A 17,842-nucleotide genomic window follows, 5' to 3' on the forward strand; every position below is an offset into this window, starting at 1 on the left:
AAAGCAAGAGAACAATGGAAAATAAGGAATTAACTCCAACTTCTCATTTATAACAGATTTTAATTTTTTTCAGACCACCTATGTTTTCCTTCACGTGTGAAAATTGAAACTACACAATAAGGAGGTGGTTCACAACACTATCCACAGTTAAACTTTGCATAATTCTTTTTAATGTTCAGCACTGACCGAGACCTTTTTTTATAATGTAGTTTTCCTTCAATAGAACTTGGCAGTTCATGACCCTTAATTCACCAGATGTCTTCTAATTTTTGCCTGCAGCTCCCTGCAGTCTTGTGTAACATTCACAAACTCTTCTTGCAGAAGGTTGTAAGTGGATCAATTAACATCTAGCTAAGTAAATCCGATTGTTAAAAGCTATTACTGTAATCAGACAGCTCTCCCCCTTTGGGTCATTTGGTACAAGGGCAAATTTAGCACCACAGTAGTAACTAATGGCTTATCAACCAGAAACAATGTAACTTGTTTCTAATTATGCAGAAGAAGCAAGCTCAGAAAGTACTTCTACAGTTCACACACATAAAATACAGAAACTTCAGAAATATTTAACTTTGAATACATTCTCTTCAAATCATCTCAATTACTTGTCATTATAATTGTAACCCCTTATCTCTACAGCAGCAACCATTTCCCTTGGAAAAGGAAATTATGTTCGTTCATTGATGATGATGCTCTCCAAATAACGCATATAAAATTAGCCATGCTGTTTCCATAAACCTTTAACAAGTTGTTATCATAAAATTTAATTTAAAACTTCCTCCATAAAATAGCTGCTTACTGAATGCATAACATCCAACAGTTCCTTGAGAAAAATCAGCCCCCCTGACTACTTTCAAAGGTACTTAGTAGCCAAGACCTTCACAGTGAATTCGTATCCAGATTTGCTTACTACTCAGGAATCAAACTTCCTTTTATTGATCTTCCACAGAATTTCAGCTACCGTTTGCCAATACCAACCCTGTATTTCTGCACAACTGCATTAGCTCCAGATAATGGACATTTTTAATTTTTGTAAGGAAAGACCAGTGCTTACAGCAGCAGCATGAATGGAAAAGCAAAAAGGAAAACCATTTCTGAAAGTTAAATCCACTCGATATTATGCTCAGTCCAGAAAACTCTAGGTGACAAAAGCTGAGGTATAAATTAAGGCCAGTGTGTTCCATGAACATGATTGTTCTAGTGCTTCAGTTTGGGCTTTACTTTGGGCTTTTGTGTTCATTTTCTCGTTGGATATGATCTTCTGAAGATGACTGAGGAACTCACTGCCCTGTTTTATAGTTCTGTGCCTTTTCAGTGAAGGGCACACATGGAAAGAACGCATACTTGTTGTCTTTATAGCACATGGAGGCATGTTGTGCATATGAAGTTTCAGCTTTATGGAAGAAATAAAAGAGATAACCATGTTTAGCAAGCATGGTGCCACAGAGCAAAACAGCCTGAAAGTTCAGGATGGCCAAACTTACTGTGAACACAGAAGCAGCAATGTATAATACAGCTATGAGCAACCTGCTTAGCTTTGCTGAAGGTACAGAGAATTAAACATGAGGGATAAACCAAACTTAATCTACCTGAGGTATGTAACAGTACTATAGCTACAAGCTCATCCAAAATTTCTGATATTCACCTGATTTCAAGAAAAAAAATAATTTTGGTTTATAATGTCAACTTCAACCTTCTGCAACATTGTTGAAATATTTTGTGCAGATCCCTATACTTAAGATATATCTACTTCTGAAATGCATCCATAAATTTGGATTTGCATCGCTCTTATCCTGCTACTTTATTCCTTCCCCATAAATCCAGTCATTTCCTTGGAGATCAGAGCAAGTACAGCTTCAATGTTGAATTTTTTTCCAGTCCTGGGTATTCAACCTACTGTTAACTTACTGCTCTTTTAACTTCCTCCTGTTTCTCTTCCCTCTTTCCCTTCAACTCACTCACTATCCAACAGTGTTGCATAGTCTGAGTAAGAAAGTCTGGAATACAGCTAGTTTTCTACTGGCTTTCTTATCATTCCTTCTGCCCACCCAAATTTCACAATTGTACTATGTGTTTCTATAACTGTTCTCTCTGGAAACTTCCTTCCTGTACACAAGGCTTACTTTTTCCCAGGGAATGCTCCCAGTAATTAGATTATATCCTTTCCTGCTCTGCCCTGTCCAGCAAAGGACGTTCTGCTCATCTGGACAATGCACAAATTTGTGGCTCATTCCCACCATGAGTTCCAAGATGCCTTCCAAGAGGAGCAGAGCATACCGCATTAGTGGCACTCTCCACAGCACCAAGTTCCAGTGCTAGAACTGGGCCAAGTACCCTAACAGCTCTACCAAAAGCCTACAACTCTAGGCTGGAGGCCACCTGGACCTCAGAAAGCTCCCAAACAGGGAGCTCCATGGAGGTACTTGCTTAGAAGCCCTAACCTCATTTCATTTTAGGAAAGTCTTTCCTATAGAGTTGAAGCAAGACACATAGAGGTGCTAAAAAGTAAACCCATGTTTATGGTATAAACTTGCAAAAAGGGACTTCCTGGCTTAGGGCTAGTGCCATAGCTATTAACCACAAGTTTTGTACCTTTAGTTGTAGTTAAAAACATCGATGCAAAAGACTGCTTGCTTGATCTCAGATCCTTGGTTATACGCATTCATAATTGGCCTCTGGGCAGAAGAGAGGACAGCTGAAAGTTAAAATGAAATATCTCAAGCACTGATCTCTCAAAAATTATATTTGCTTAAGTTTCACTTTTGTCAGTATAGCTGCAGTATTACATTACTTATTTCTACCTCTTGCTGCAAGACCTTGTCTGTTTAGCTAGAACTCTGGTTTCAGTGTTCAGACCACAGAGGACAGATAAGTTGGTTGACAATTTTCTACTATCCAATTCTTAGGATGGCTCCACTGATACAAGTAGTAGGAGTCCTTAAGCAGCATGTCTCTTAGCAAGTATTCACAGTATACTGTGAGTTCACAGAGGCACAGACATACACCCAGGATAGTTTTCATCAAAACACAGACCAAGTTTGGAAAAAAAAAGGCTGGTGGTTCAAACATAAATGTACTGAATTTGTGGCTTAGTTTAATCTGCTATTCATTAGAAACTTTCTTAAAGCTTGAGGCATAGCAAACAGGTAGTTTCCACTCTGAACGTAACAGTGTAAAATATGTTAAGCACCAAGCCTAATTACTGATTTACTGTTTATTATTTTACAGTACTCCAAGTTACTTCAAGTTACAGTTCCAAGATCCCACACGATTTAGAAGTTTTACTGCTCTAGACTACTCATGGAAAAGTTCAGTCCATCACTGTGCATATGTTACACTCTCTGTGCAGATCAGAAGTAACATGTAAGAAAGATTAGAGGAACTGCCCAATCTTGGAGTCAACAATCTTAATGCTCTGTGGCAACACACTGCCCTCTGTTCTAGTACTTCAGGTAGCAGATGACAGCCAATATCATCCAACAAGGTATTTAAAGCCTAATAAGGACAAGTCCAAAGAGAATACTTTTTGAGAAACCAGCAGAAACAACTGGAATATACTGGAGGACCTAGGAAATGAACCGAGTTTATGAAAAATCTTTGTTAGCTTTGCAGGGGGGACAAGATAATGCCGAGATGAATCTCTTGAGATCCAAATTTTCAGATTACACATCTGTCTCCTAATTCACAGATATAAATGAAAGATTGCATTCACATATTTTGAAGACAATTCTTACTTTTTTAGAGGTAAGAAAACTAAGACCCATTTTATAGCATGGAAGTTAGGAAATATCAAATTACCTACTTGCCAGAATTATACAAACATCTACTTTAAACTTCAGTGTGCTAATCCAAGGTTCCAATCACTTTAGTAAGTTCTAAACATGCTTTATTAGCAGTACTGTACATTCTTACAGGTTTAAGCAGTAAAATGTCCACTGAGACAGTGGACAGCAGATTAGGCAGAGCAATAGCAGTTTAAGAGGCTCCTCACAGAGAGGACACTTCTGCGTCCTGTGCTTCCTCTTCATCTGCTTTTCAACCTATTTTAGTAATAAAGATTAAACATTTTAGAGTGACCCTCAGCTGCCTTTTTCATGGTATTTGTGATTGTTCATCACCTGATTTACCCAAGTCACTACATAACAAAAACAGGAAAACGATCTATTCAGGTTGTGTGCTTAGAACATGCAATGATTAAGAAATAAGGTTTTCACAGAGTAGAACACGAAAGAAGGATTTGAAAAGCATAAAGTATCTGCAAATGCAAAGGACCAGGTACGGAACCAAAACCCTTTGTAGTAGCAGGACCTGTAAAGAAAACAGGATGGTCTTTTAAGAGTAGGAGGAGACAGAAGGGTGAGCAAGAGAGAAGAAAAATTAGCAGCACTAATATTTCAGATAATACAGATGATTCAGATGATACAGATTACTCTGGAGAAGGGGAGGCTGAGGGGAGACCTCATCGCCCTCTACAGCTACCTGAAAGGAGGGTGCAGAGAGCTGGGGATGAGTCTCTTTAACCAAGTAACAAGCGATTAGGACAAGAAGGAATGGCCTCAAGCTGCCCCAGGGAAGTTTTAGACTGGATATTAGGAAGCATTTCTTTACAGAATGGGTTGCTTGGCATTGGAATGTGCTGCCCAGGGAGGTGGTGGATTCCCCATCCCTGGAGGGGTTTAAGACACACTTGACATAGCGCTGAGGGATCTGGTGTAGTTGGGAACTGTCATTGTGAGGTTAATGGTTGGACTGGATGATCTTCAAGGTCTTTTCCAACCTAGATGATTCTGTGATTCTGTGATGATCTTTTCATTTGAAAAATTACTTGTTTTCTGGTTTATATGAATAATTCAAAATATACATATTCATTTTAGTGGGGCAAATAAGGGTATAAAGCATCTCAGTACTTGAAGACTGGATATTTGCTATAAGTGCAAATCTAATCTAATCAATACAAAATATATGTGTGTCTGAGGACTCTTAAGTCTTTGTTTCTGTATTCTAGAAATCCAGGATTTCATAACAGATACCAAAATATTTACTGGCACAAAACAACACAAAGTAAATTAGATTCCATTGCCTAAAGAGGTATGGTGTATAGATAATTAATATTATGAAATTAATTGTATTAATCTTGTGAAATGCCTTTAATGTTGCTAGAACATTTCATCTTCAAATACATTCTGTACTACCATGTATGCAGAACAGCATCCTTTGTGATTTCCATGTAATATGACTAACATCATACCACAATATTCTCTCAGCCTTTACTGATCTGTAGCTCAAGCCAAAAGATTTTATCTTTGTATTTAATAGACTTCACCATATTTTTCTTTCATAAAATTCTCCAGTCACTTTTTGGATCAATGTAAACTTTTCACAAACACAACAGCTTCTGTCAGTTGTTGAGAAAATACCTCTTTTTGCTTCCTTGAACCTGCCATCTGCTATTATAATGTAATTCCTCCTAATTCTTGTACTGCAAGAGATACCAAAGAGCCATTCCCTATTTTGCCCCATTTCAGTCCACACCACTGAAATACTCCATGGAAACACATGGACTAAGAGCAGCTCTTACAGTATAATCCATGGTAAACAGAACTGAAATAAGAGTTAGGGTTGCAGTCTACATTTATACAACAGTCAAATGATGAAAGACAGGGAAGAATTGCTTAGTGTGATCTATCTAACAGTTTTATTGTAAAATAAGCATGAGCAGGCTGAATGGCAAATACCTTATAACAAGAAGGTGCATTAGATTCCTAAAGAGCTCTCATGGGACTGAACAGTAGAGGTTCATAAGTCTCCTGGCATGGCATGAATAATGTGCTCCACTAGCTACATCCACTTTCATCAGTGTCTATCATTTGGTTGACTCTACTATATTAAATTTAAGTGAACAGTAACAGGAAGAGTTCTCCAGTACAACATGAATGAAACTTCCTAGTATGTATCGTATTGTATTGTATTCTTTTTTGGACAGTCTCATCTGTAATCACATAACAGATTCATGGCTATTCATCCATTCATCCTCTATTAACACATTTGTCTTGCAATACTACCTGTGTGGTACTGCTATTTCAATTTTAAGGAGTTTTTTTAACCTCAAAGCAAATGTTTATTTAAATAATTTACTCCTGTCTAGCAAAAGTGCACACAAAAGTAGAGTCCCCTAAGTACCTTGTGTTTTATTATCAGAGCAAGCGTTTTCTCTGTATTAATAGCTAATAATAAGTATCCACACCGAACACTTAAGCAGAATGTCATTTCAGTTCTTCACAAATCCCTTCAATAGGACTGCCTGAAGATTAACTTTCTACACCATGGAGGCACAATAAAATTCCATCTTTCAAGGGACACATTCTTATTAAAGGAGGGGAGAAAACAGGGATGGGAACACAGTCTATGGTTATTGACTCTGCAGTTATTTAGAGAACAAGAGACCATTTATCTTATAGTACAACACTATTCTAATGCTGAGCAAATTGAAAGGTCATTATTGTGACAGAAGCATTACAAATTTAAAATATTTTATTTAAACGTTCAGCTATTTGACAGTTCAAGAGTGGAGCAGAAACATGAGGTGTTAGTTATGGGTGCATAAGCACTGTAGAGTAGCTAACATTTAAAACTTTTTTGTGCATGTGCGGAAATATAGAGAGCATGATTATCAGCAGTAAACCGCAAACATGTGCAGTTCTTAAAAATGCTTTTATCAACATTGTGGAATCACTTTAAAAGCTTTCCTGTAACTGTTTGGCTGGCCTTTCTTTCCCCTCCCCTTTCAGCTATACAAAGCAACAGTACAGAAGTGCAGAGATGAAATACAAGAGAAAAGGTGAGGGAAGAGCTAATGCAAAATTGCACTGGAATTTGAAGTTACACTTAAACTGAAAGGTTCCTCTCCATCCTCATGTTCCCACCAAATTTTTCTCAAGCACTAGTCAGTGCACTCACTACAAAATGAGGTATAATGCAATGCAGTCACCATTATGATTTGTCAGGGCTTAGATCCATAGCGTATGGGGCAAGCCCACTGAAATGTAACATTCGGTCAGGTGCAACAAGACTCACAGCAGTTCGTTGCTCCCCTTCTCTAATTCTAAATCAGCATGATTCGGTTTATCTTTTCTTATCAAGACACTGATGCTGATTATCCATAACCATTACAATTTCCAACACTTCTCTCCAGCTGGGCATGTTAAGGGCATGCAGAAGAAGTTAACACATTTCAGTAGTACTTCTGTGAAATGACTGTGTGATCTTTCACTCATCCTGTCAAGAAACATGCTGCCATTCTTGATGCTGACATTTCCAAGTTTATTTTTGGACAAGAAAAGGGGAGAAAAGCACCATTTTATACATGTTACAGCAACACAGCAAAGAACTTAAACACACTATCAAGAAGCGCCTCCAAATACTCATTTTTAGATACAGCAATGTAGTTCCCCGTAATGCAGTCAGTCCTCTTCACTGTATTGCTGATACCAGTGCTCATCAGGACAATCCTTAACGGTAACATATGGTCTAAAATACCACTAGCTAGAAAGCTAGTCATCCCTACTCCTTTATTCCAAGACATATGCTCCATTATTTCAGATATAAACACAGATACGTTCTCAGTTCTAAGAGCTGCTCACAGATTATTCTGAAAGAATTCTGAGAGAATTACTTGTGAGTTTTAGACCTAGGATACCTAAGAAACAGCAGAAAGCACAGAACAGACTTTCACAATGCTCTGCAGAAGCAGCACATCATACCAACTTCATCTGAGATCAGCTTCAACCAATCTCAGACACGGGGGCTGACTTAGGAGCTAGACAAACAGAACTGCAAACTAGATTTCACACTGTCCTAAATGATGCAGAAACAGATGACTCATTCCCTATCAAGTGAAACAGAGAATAAGTAGAGTTCCATAGAAAAATAGTCTCTGAACAGTCTGGTGCCAGCTCTGTAAGGACCAAAACACACCAAATTTCCATTAGAAACTTTCTTTGTAATCTTTTGTGCAATGGAACACAAGGCAAGTATTTCCCAAAACCATACGCATGATTACTTCAGAGAATGTTTCTTGCAACATATGACCTTTAGAATGTATTTTTCTCACACAGTAAGTCTGCCTTGTAGACATTTTAAGTATCACATTACAAAAAATTTAATTTCTGTTTCCAGCTCCCAGCATGACAGCATATATTTTTGACTATATTTTCAAATGTATTTTGGTGACCAAAGAAACAGATAGGCACTGCTGAAGGTCACTCAAAACACTTACCAGGTGCTTAATTGTTAGATAAAATTAACAGGTAATATGTATTTCATTTGCTTGAACATCATGTAGATTTTTTTAGGAGAGCCTTTTTTCCTCTTCAGCCACATAAACGCTTTGAAAAGCTGGCCCGGTGTCATGCAGCACTTCCCACTCCAGCTTGTGTAACTTCAGGAATATCTAGTTGCCTTCTCAGTCACATATTCCCCTGAGGTAATGGTTTTCAGTACAAAAAGACAGACCAATTCAAATTAATCAGATTCTCTCATCAGACACTAAAGATTTGAAGCAGGACTACCTAAATGTTAGTGAAGTCAAGGCAAATGTAGAGTACATCCCCAATTAAAACAAATAACGTTGTTCTTTTCAGTTGCCCTGGCACAATGACAATAAAAAAGCTCTACCAGAGCAAAATCATCAATAGCAAAATAAATACAGTTTTCAGTAACAGAGTTGACCAACAGTTCCCTGCAGTTCATCTCTGAAGCATAAAACCTCAAGACTCTGGATCATGTGCCTAAATACAGGATGGCAGGTTTCTTATCTTGCCTGGTAATTCTTCCTCCTAAAAATGTTTGTATAAGTCAAGAGAAAAAATAAAGGTAGTAAATATCCACAGAAAAGGGCATTTATCATAAGAGGTATGTCTTTGTGAAGTAAAGCTCTTCCTGGCCTCCCTAGAACTTTTCTGGAGCACATTATGTGCTGCAACATGTGCATTCCATAGGGGGGAAAAAAAAAAAAAAAAAAAAAAAGTGTTCACAAAACAGCTTGGGCAAAACAAGATTTCCCATTCTTCATATTCCTCTCCTTTCTGGTACAAGTGCTCCTTATTTTCAGAAGATTCAGCCTTGTAAAGCTGTTCCATGTGTCATTTCCATTCTTATTTGCTGATAATTTGATCTCTTCACAATGAAAGTATTTGCTGAAATAACACTTTTTTGTTGTTTGGTTTTTGTTTGTTTGGGTTTTTTTTCCTTGAAAGGATATCAAAACTGTAATTGCACCAAGATTTCAAAAGTAGGTATTTCCATGTTTAAGATTAATGCTAATATTGTTACTTGTTGTAATGAGAAATCTAAATTCAATCTACTGTCTGCATTGCAAATGTGCTTGAATGGGATTCTGCAAAGTACTGAGATCTCCACCTTGATATGAAAACTATTAAAACACAATGCTATCCACTGACAGAAAGTAAAAGTTATGTAGATGTGCTGGCTAGATAAAAGGCAGATTACTCAGCAGCCTGCATGGTCAGGCACTAATGAAAAATGTGTTAATAGGAGGAAGAGGAACAGTTTTGGGCTGCTTTTTGATAAATCTGAACTTTCAAAGCATCCCATTAGAGACTCAGCCTAATGACTGTTCATTTAATAGACACTATATAAAAGGTTATAGTAATGATACGATGTCTTCTCTGAAACTTCAGATATCTTTGATTGCCACGCAGTAATATAACCTTTACTCACAAGTAAAGGCTATGTTGTTGAACAGAGATAGCAAATAAGCCTTCAAAGGCAAAGAGCGTATTCCAAGCAGGCATAAAGCAATTCCACAGCTGTCCATACACCTTACAACCATGTTGTACTTTGCCACTGTCACTGTTACAACATAGTGCTATTTGAAGCCTTAGGACTGCTGGCTGAAGATATTAGTCACAAGGATGAAAAGGGATTATTTTTTCCCCTCTCATGCTGAATATTGTTCTAACAGACTTTTTTTTTTCTACCTTTAAATGCCAATTAGTTGCAATTTCTTGATAACAGAGCTAATTCAGGCAGCAGTCCTCTCCCCAAAAAGTTCATCTTTCAACTGAGAAGCCATGGAGCACAATACCCTGATAACCAATACACTTTCTTTTCCTTGACAGGATTGTCTTTTACTAGCAACAAAGGCAACGATAAACATAATTCTAACAGATATGTAGCCTACCACGAAAACCTCTAACTTTGGCAGGTTAGAAAAAACTAACCAGGTATCTTTATTTTTGCAAGTAACATACTTCATTTCATCACATGACTTTATTCTCCCACTGTCATGAAGGGAGACTCCTTGTAAGGCATCTAAAGGTACTGAAGAAATACCTTCCAGCTCAAGTTCTTTTTTCACTGTTGCTATCACAGGGGCCAAAGCTGACACTTCGCTTGCACTGCTGTCACACACCTGACAGTCTGTGTCTATGTTCATAAAAAGGAGATACTGGTTTCCATATTGGTTTTTTCTCTGCTCAGACCTCAGATCATCTGGAAATTCCCATACTATCAAGGTGAATCAAATAACTAATAACTATAATTTCAAATGCAGTCTGAAAGGGGCAAGTGGGAAAAATCTCTAGAGACCAGAGGAGATACTTTGATTTTGCATGAAGTACCAAATAGTTTTAGCAAGACAGAGGTAAACATGGTTGTTCTGCCTTATTCATTCAGCTTCCTTAAATTCTTTTTGGCAACATTCTAGGCAAGCTGTTATACTCATTACATAGTGGATTATAGATAAAAATTTACTTTTATGTCCATCAGGAAGGATCCTTCCTTCCTTCCTTCCTTCCTTCCTTCCTTCCTTCCTTCCTTCCTTCCTTCCTTCCTTCCTTCCTTCCTTGTCCTAGGTTTTTCAGTCCGGATATCATCTAGTTCAATTCTTTTTCTCTTTTATTCTCCTAGTGAAAGACAGTCTGCCATTCTGTTATATATATGTTTTTGTATATCTGTAACTATATATCTACATCTATAAATTTTCTTCTAAAATACACATTTTAAGAAACTTTATTTTGATTTGTATCTTCTATATTAAATGTACTTGGTACTTTTTATTGAAAACTGAAATTACCATATTTATCAATTCCCTATTTCAATTCATATATCCAATGGAAACATCAATAAATCAGATATAAAAGATCCTTCCCCCTGCTTTGCATGCATGTGCATCCACTTCCTGAAATCACATGGTATCGCTGCTAGTAACCTATCCTGTCAGATGTCTGAGAGAAATCTGAACTTCAGCAATGTGTCCTGAGTTTATTACTTGGCCCACCACCAATGATTCTTAAATTGACTGGTTATGTACATGCTTAAAGGCTCTTGTAGTGTCAAGTATGTTGCATTTGCATTTTTGTAACAGAAAGTATACCAATTCATTTAACTACATCAGACTACATTGGGATTTTTTTAAATTATGTTTTTTAAAAGATTACTATAAATGTCCACCTTAAATGTTAGTTCTATCAAATAACTGCCAACTTGAAGCCAGAAATTCACTACAAGGACGAACAGACATCTAAACGCCACTGTTAGTACAACAAATTATTTTCTAATATGTTCCAGGGTGCCCTGGAGAATTAAACACTGGCTTCATTTCTCAGATAGGATATGGTAGGATGAAGCCAGAGCCTTCCTCACAGCAGGAGTGCTGTTGTGGAGCTAGAGATGCAGGCAGAAAAGAATAACCATAAAACACTGTGAGAGGAATAAATTTATGAGATTTACGACACAGACCATCCCTTAATCAACAGGAAATAGGGACATATGCCTATGTTTGGAGACATGCAACAACACAGGATGATAGCATTCAGTTACCTAGAAGATTTTGCTTCTGGGTTACTGAGCTAGTAATTTTTTTTCTAGTAGAAGTGGTAAAACCCATTTACAGCAAAAAGAAAGCATTCAGGAGATAGGTATACTCATGTATCTAGGAATTTTCCTAGGAGTAGCATAACAGTTCTGTAACTGCTCTACACTGGTAGCAGCATAGGGAAAGAAAACAAACAGACAGAATATTATTGTGGGGGTTTATAAATTTATCTGGACCTAATTTACAGTCCTTGTGGGACAGTGGCTTTAGGTCTTTAAGGTTATCACAATAATAGTTTTAATCTTTTTCTAAAGGGCTACTATGAATTCAAAATTGTGCACTAATTGCAACAGCTGATATGACTTTTCTGTTTATCTGGATTCTAAAAATTTAAGCAAAATCTTTCCATCATCAAATTATACCACTGATGAGGTATGAGAAGAATTGAGATCTAACATATTTGAAAGTATCCCTATAAAATGTTCTCCAGATGAGGTAAAATGACTATTTCTGTTTGATAAAATTGACTCTTTAAAATATTATTCTAATGGATGAGATCCTGCATTAAAATGACATTTCAGCTTTTATGGTCAGGCATGAACAAGCTAAAGGAGATATACATTTTCTTAGCTAAATTGTGCTTGTCATAGAAGCATCAAAGAAAAAAACTCACACTGCTTTCTATAGATTCTTTTAATTCAAAACCCATCAATCAGTATTCCAGTTCAATGTCTAAGCAATGCAACCTTTATCTGATGAAGATAAGAAGTGGCAGTTGCAATTACAAAACTCTGCCACAGAATAAATACAATTAAGTTATAGATTACAGTTACAGATATTAATGCATAGCTCATGCAGGGAATTCAGATCCTGAAAAAATCTTTGAAGGGAAAATTTAGGCAGCCTTAATGGCAATAACAAAGCACTTAATCTGGGTTCAGGTTTTCAATCTACATTAAAGTTAGCCCCGGAGGAAGCGTGTCTCCGTGGATAACATAAAGGGTTATACTCACTAACTTGCTCTAACCAGTGGCTTATTTCATGACCTTGGCCAAACTATGTCATTCCCTAATTTTTTCTGATTTTACAAAGGGTAATGATTTTTACCTGCTTCCTTGAAGCCTGTGGATAAAGAGCACTGAATAAGTGCTCAGGAAAATTAAGAAGCAAAAAAATTCAGTATTGCATGTTTATTCTGAAAATCGGTCAGCTTTATCCATTGGCTATTATTTCTTTACAGCATAATTTTTCATAATGCAAACCACTTTAATAAGAGTTCTCATGGCAGTAGGATCCACTGGATTTTTTTTACTATCAAACTCAGAAGATGATCACGAGTGACATTCTGAAGTCTCTAAGAGCTAAGCTAAAGTCCTTAGAGAGGAGGAAGGCTTCTAATTAATGAAGTGTGTAACACCTGCATCCAACGTCATCAGCAAAAGCAGATGGAGTAAGAGAGATAAGAATGATTTAAGACAAGCAGTCATTGATTTAAGAAAAAAAAAATCCAATGGCAGAAAGCCAATTATTTAATTTCTAAAAGGGAGATTAAAAACATATTTTTGTGCATATTTGTTTAAATTGAAGGTAAACACAAAATGTGTCAAACTCTCATAACTACAAGCTATGTGTACATCCTCACCCGACCACAGCATTTGCAACCCATCCCTACTGTTCTGTCAACAACATGTCAGACATGTTCCTCTACTGAGATACAAATGAAGGAATTCTCCCTTCTCTTAGGTGTCAACAAAAAGTTTGCTCCTGCAGATTTCTGTTTTGTCATGATCAGCTAAGAACTGACATTAAACAATAAACGTTGAGCCAACAACCATATGTACAACTCCCTCTCTGTAGAGTTCAGACCTGAACAAGCAAGTGAGCAAAAGAGTCAGAAGCCAAAATTCTAATTAACTCCAGGACACTGAGGTAGGCTTGGTTATACTTAGTTGTGACTGACCTGGCAAGAACGTTTATAAGCTAGGGGATATTCAAGGTAGTTTAGTGACTTTAGATATTGGGGGAGGGCAACCATTAACAACTGGGCAATCAAATACTATTTGCTGAGCCCATTTTGCAAGTTAACACCTTCTGAGTCTCTCCTCTCCTGCTGTACACCTCTTCTACTGCTCATGCCCAGTAGCTGATGAGTATCCTCACCCAGCTGAATCCTCAAGGCTTACAAGCCATCTTACATACTGACAAGAAGCGGATTGCCTCCTTCCAACTTACTTTTAGTTGTCATAAAGTGACTACTTGTGTTTGTGCTGAACAGAGCCCCAAGCCTGGTGAGATAGCACCTCTGACAGTTTTTGCAGTAGCAGCCATCACTGAATACATTTCAAATGATTAATTTTCTTAAAAATAAACCTAGTGAGTGCACATGTGCTAACAAGTTAAAAATAATAATAGGTGTCTGTGACCGTGCTGCTTCTGTCTGAATCCTTCAGGGGAATTCAGTTGCTAAGAACAACTTACACAGCTTGCCATATTTCTATGTGTTAAACAACAATCAAATAACTATAGGCAAAAGTCCCAGCTGTCAAGTATGAGGAGTGTAGGGGCTGATCGGGGGAGTACAAGGCATTTTTCTCCTGTGTTATATATGCATATTAGATAATTTAAAAGGAAAATGAAATGAGGCAAGGACAGAGTGGGAACATGCTACCATCACTTCAAAATACCATGCCCAAAAGTTTAGAGAAAAAATTCTCTTTGACCAGTAGCTTTGTTCTTTATATAGTGCTCCTAACAGTGCCTCACAGCATAATCTTTCCCAAGGAGAACACACTAACAGCTCTGTCAGATAGCAAGAAGGCTGAACTTTGTTCAGCTACCCATATAGGATTTCTCTTCCAGGCAGGTCTCAGATACAGTGAGAAGAACTGGAGGCAAGTGTTAGAAGTAGCATCCATGACTGCTGACTCATTCCACAGAAACAACATTCGGGCCTCACTTCTCAATCTTGTCAGTCTAGACTCTTTTTATGAGAAATTTTGTTTCAAACTGCTACTAATTAACATTGATTTGTAGGACAGAGGCAAGAAAAGCCATCTTTGTTTCTTCATGAACAATGACTGAAAAAATTACTTAGGCTTTTAACAAAAGTCTGTTGATTTTTCATGGCTTTGCTTTATTTCCAAGGTCTTACTACTCAGCCATAAAACTTATTCCTGGGTTGAAACCAGACACACAAGCCATGAGCTCAGAGCTTTGTTTTTTAACATACATGCTGGAAAACCTGAAGACACCTCCCTCCCCATATTCCCAGGGTTCAATACATCCTATACATGGTATCCCTAGTGATTTTACTGGTGGTCTTGCAAGGAACGAATGCTGAGAATAAAATAATCATGACGATTAGGAGAGGGCATCTTTTCTTCATTTCCCCACATCTATACTTGTGGCATAGGAAGGAAATATTGTTTTGCCATTTTGAGTGTTTTTCTCTATGTATGTAGTACGTCAACAATAAACGCAGCGCAAATAGAATAGTTTCTAAGATGTGAAGTGGATAATAAGTCACATTTTAAAGCTGAAATCTGATGAGAGGCAGATCAGTAAAATTAGCACGGCACAAACCCAAGAGAATCTTGAGTATACAGTGGGTCAGTGATCTGCAGATTTAGGATTATCCACACAGGGCCTTAAAAAAATTGTTAACAGCATCTGTACTGTCTCTTGGCTCCATATGATTTAGGCAGGCACTTGAATGTAGTAGAGGTTTTATTGTCTATGAAGATATTGATTCGTAAATGAAAATTCTCTCTGTGGACCTTAACACAATGCTCTTTAAAAGCTCATGAAGCATTACAGAACTCTGTCAAGTCAATATTCCATGTTTTATTAATTACCTACTTAGCCAGTTCTTTGATTGGTTAAATTTAGTGTCTGTAAACCTCCTAGCTGCATATTTACCTGTAAAGTCTCAAAAGAGCTATTTCAGGCTGATGGATAAACACATGCTTAGAGAATTCCTAATAGGAAGTTTACATAACACACAGAATTTTTAAAAAGTTATTTAAACAAATAATAAGGGATAGGTATTAACAAAACATCATTGTGAAAACCTGTACAATCATATGTGTATGCTGTTAATTAATTATGGCCTTATATATAAAGGATGTTCTCATCTCATAATTAATTTTCTCTGAATGTCCCTAGCTCTGCATCTACAGTAATAGAACTGTCTATCTCTTTATTAGTTCTTAATGATTGTTAATTGTTGATCAACACATGATACAGTTTCAGTCAGTTCCACTTCTTACCCAAATGTCAGTTATATAGGAAGTATACTCCTTCAGAACGAAAATCAATGGGCATATAAAATGTCTCACCATGAGCTTCTAGCATATGTTCTGATTTTAGAAGGTAATTGTAGACATTGTCTGATTCATTCTTCATAAATCCACCACTAGGTATTTGGAGAAATAAGGTAAAACACTGAGTACCTGCTTATAAATTGGACATCAATCTTTCAGTACACTGAAGGAGAGAACAACTTCCAGTTGGAAAAACAGTGTGATAATGCACATAAAGATTATTCTGCATGTGCACAAGTGAACTGATGTTGCTTACACAGCTGATTTTGAGTGGTTGTGACTGGTTGACTTGGGAACAATACCCTTTTCTTTTTCTTGTTTTTATAGAATCTTTTAGTATACACATAAAATGTATAAATAATAATAACAACATATTTATTAATGTTGATGCAATGTGGAGGTTAAGAAAGAAAGTATACAAAGATATGTAACATCAAACCTATTGCGTAAGTATTTCATAATATCACTACAGAACAATGTTCTAAGCACAAAGATTTTCAAATTTCTCTTTCAACAAAACATCATTCATAGTGTTTCATCTAGAAACTCTGATAGTGGAAGTAAATACATAATTAGATGTCTTCAGCCCAATAAATTGTGCTTGAAATTAGGCATATGTTTTAGAAAGCCACCCTCTGTCTATTTAAAGATTTCAAAAAGTGATTACCAATTTCCCTGGGTAAACTGGTCTATAGACAAATTATACGCTGCAGATATCTTTCTGTGTGCATTCACATAGGAATTCACCTAACTTCAGTTTTCAGTCACTGCAGTTCCTTGAGCCTTTGCCTGACATCTGACTGAAAACCCTCTTAATATCTCCTGTAGGTATAGATCAAGATATTTCTTTTGCTTCTTTTAAAATAGCTCCTTAAGTATCATGCAAAGGCATTTTAAGAATTTGGCTTCCAAAAACTCTCTACTTTTTTTATTTTTTTCTTTTTTAATCCCTGTATAATTTTTCAGTATTTGTGGAATTTTACATTGTTTTTACAAAGTGAAAGCATACAGAAGACATCATAAGATCAGTAACTCTTCAATGTACTTATTTCTGAGTCAGAGTTCTAAACCTTAATAAAAAAGACAAGCAAGGAGTTTTGGACTCCTGATCAATTATTTTATCTGTAGAGCCATATGTAAGTTATACTGACTAATTAAAACCAAAGAATTTAAAACCTAAACTTATATTAATATGCTTTTAGTGCTTACTTTGTTTACTTTAAATTCTGATAAAGTTCTACTGCACTTCCAAATTCTCCTTTCAGACGCATTCTGAATATGCTTATTTGCACAGCTGAAATCTGTGCTCATCCCCACAACAATGTAATGCTGCTGGATGAAAAATACCTTTCTAACACAAACTGCTACGTTTCAGAGTAATTAAAAAAAACATGACATTTGATAAAATTTCTGTTAAATGAAAAGATAAATTTGGAAATGCAGTCAGTGTAAGTGCAGCTATTGGTATACAGATATTTTGAAAATCAAGGGAAAACAAAAAATATTTTCAAAATTCCCTTTTTCATCCTGCCTTGCATTTGCACATTCAAGACTTCCATCAGTTTTAAATGGGAGTTCTGGGTGAGTCAGGTCTGTAAGATTGGTTCTTCGTAGGGAAATGTGACACATAGAAAGGAACAAAAAAGATAATTCACCTGGGAAACTTTAACTGGGTGGCACACTTTGC

Source organism: Athene cunicularia, assembly GCF_003259725.1.
Source record: "Athene cunicularia isolate RWA chromosome 9 unlocalized genomic scaffold, athCun1 chr9_part1, whole genome shotgun sequence".
Classification (NCBI taxonomy): domain Eukaryota; kingdom Metazoa; phylum Chordata; class Aves; order Strigiformes; family Strigidae; genus Athene; species Athene cunicularia.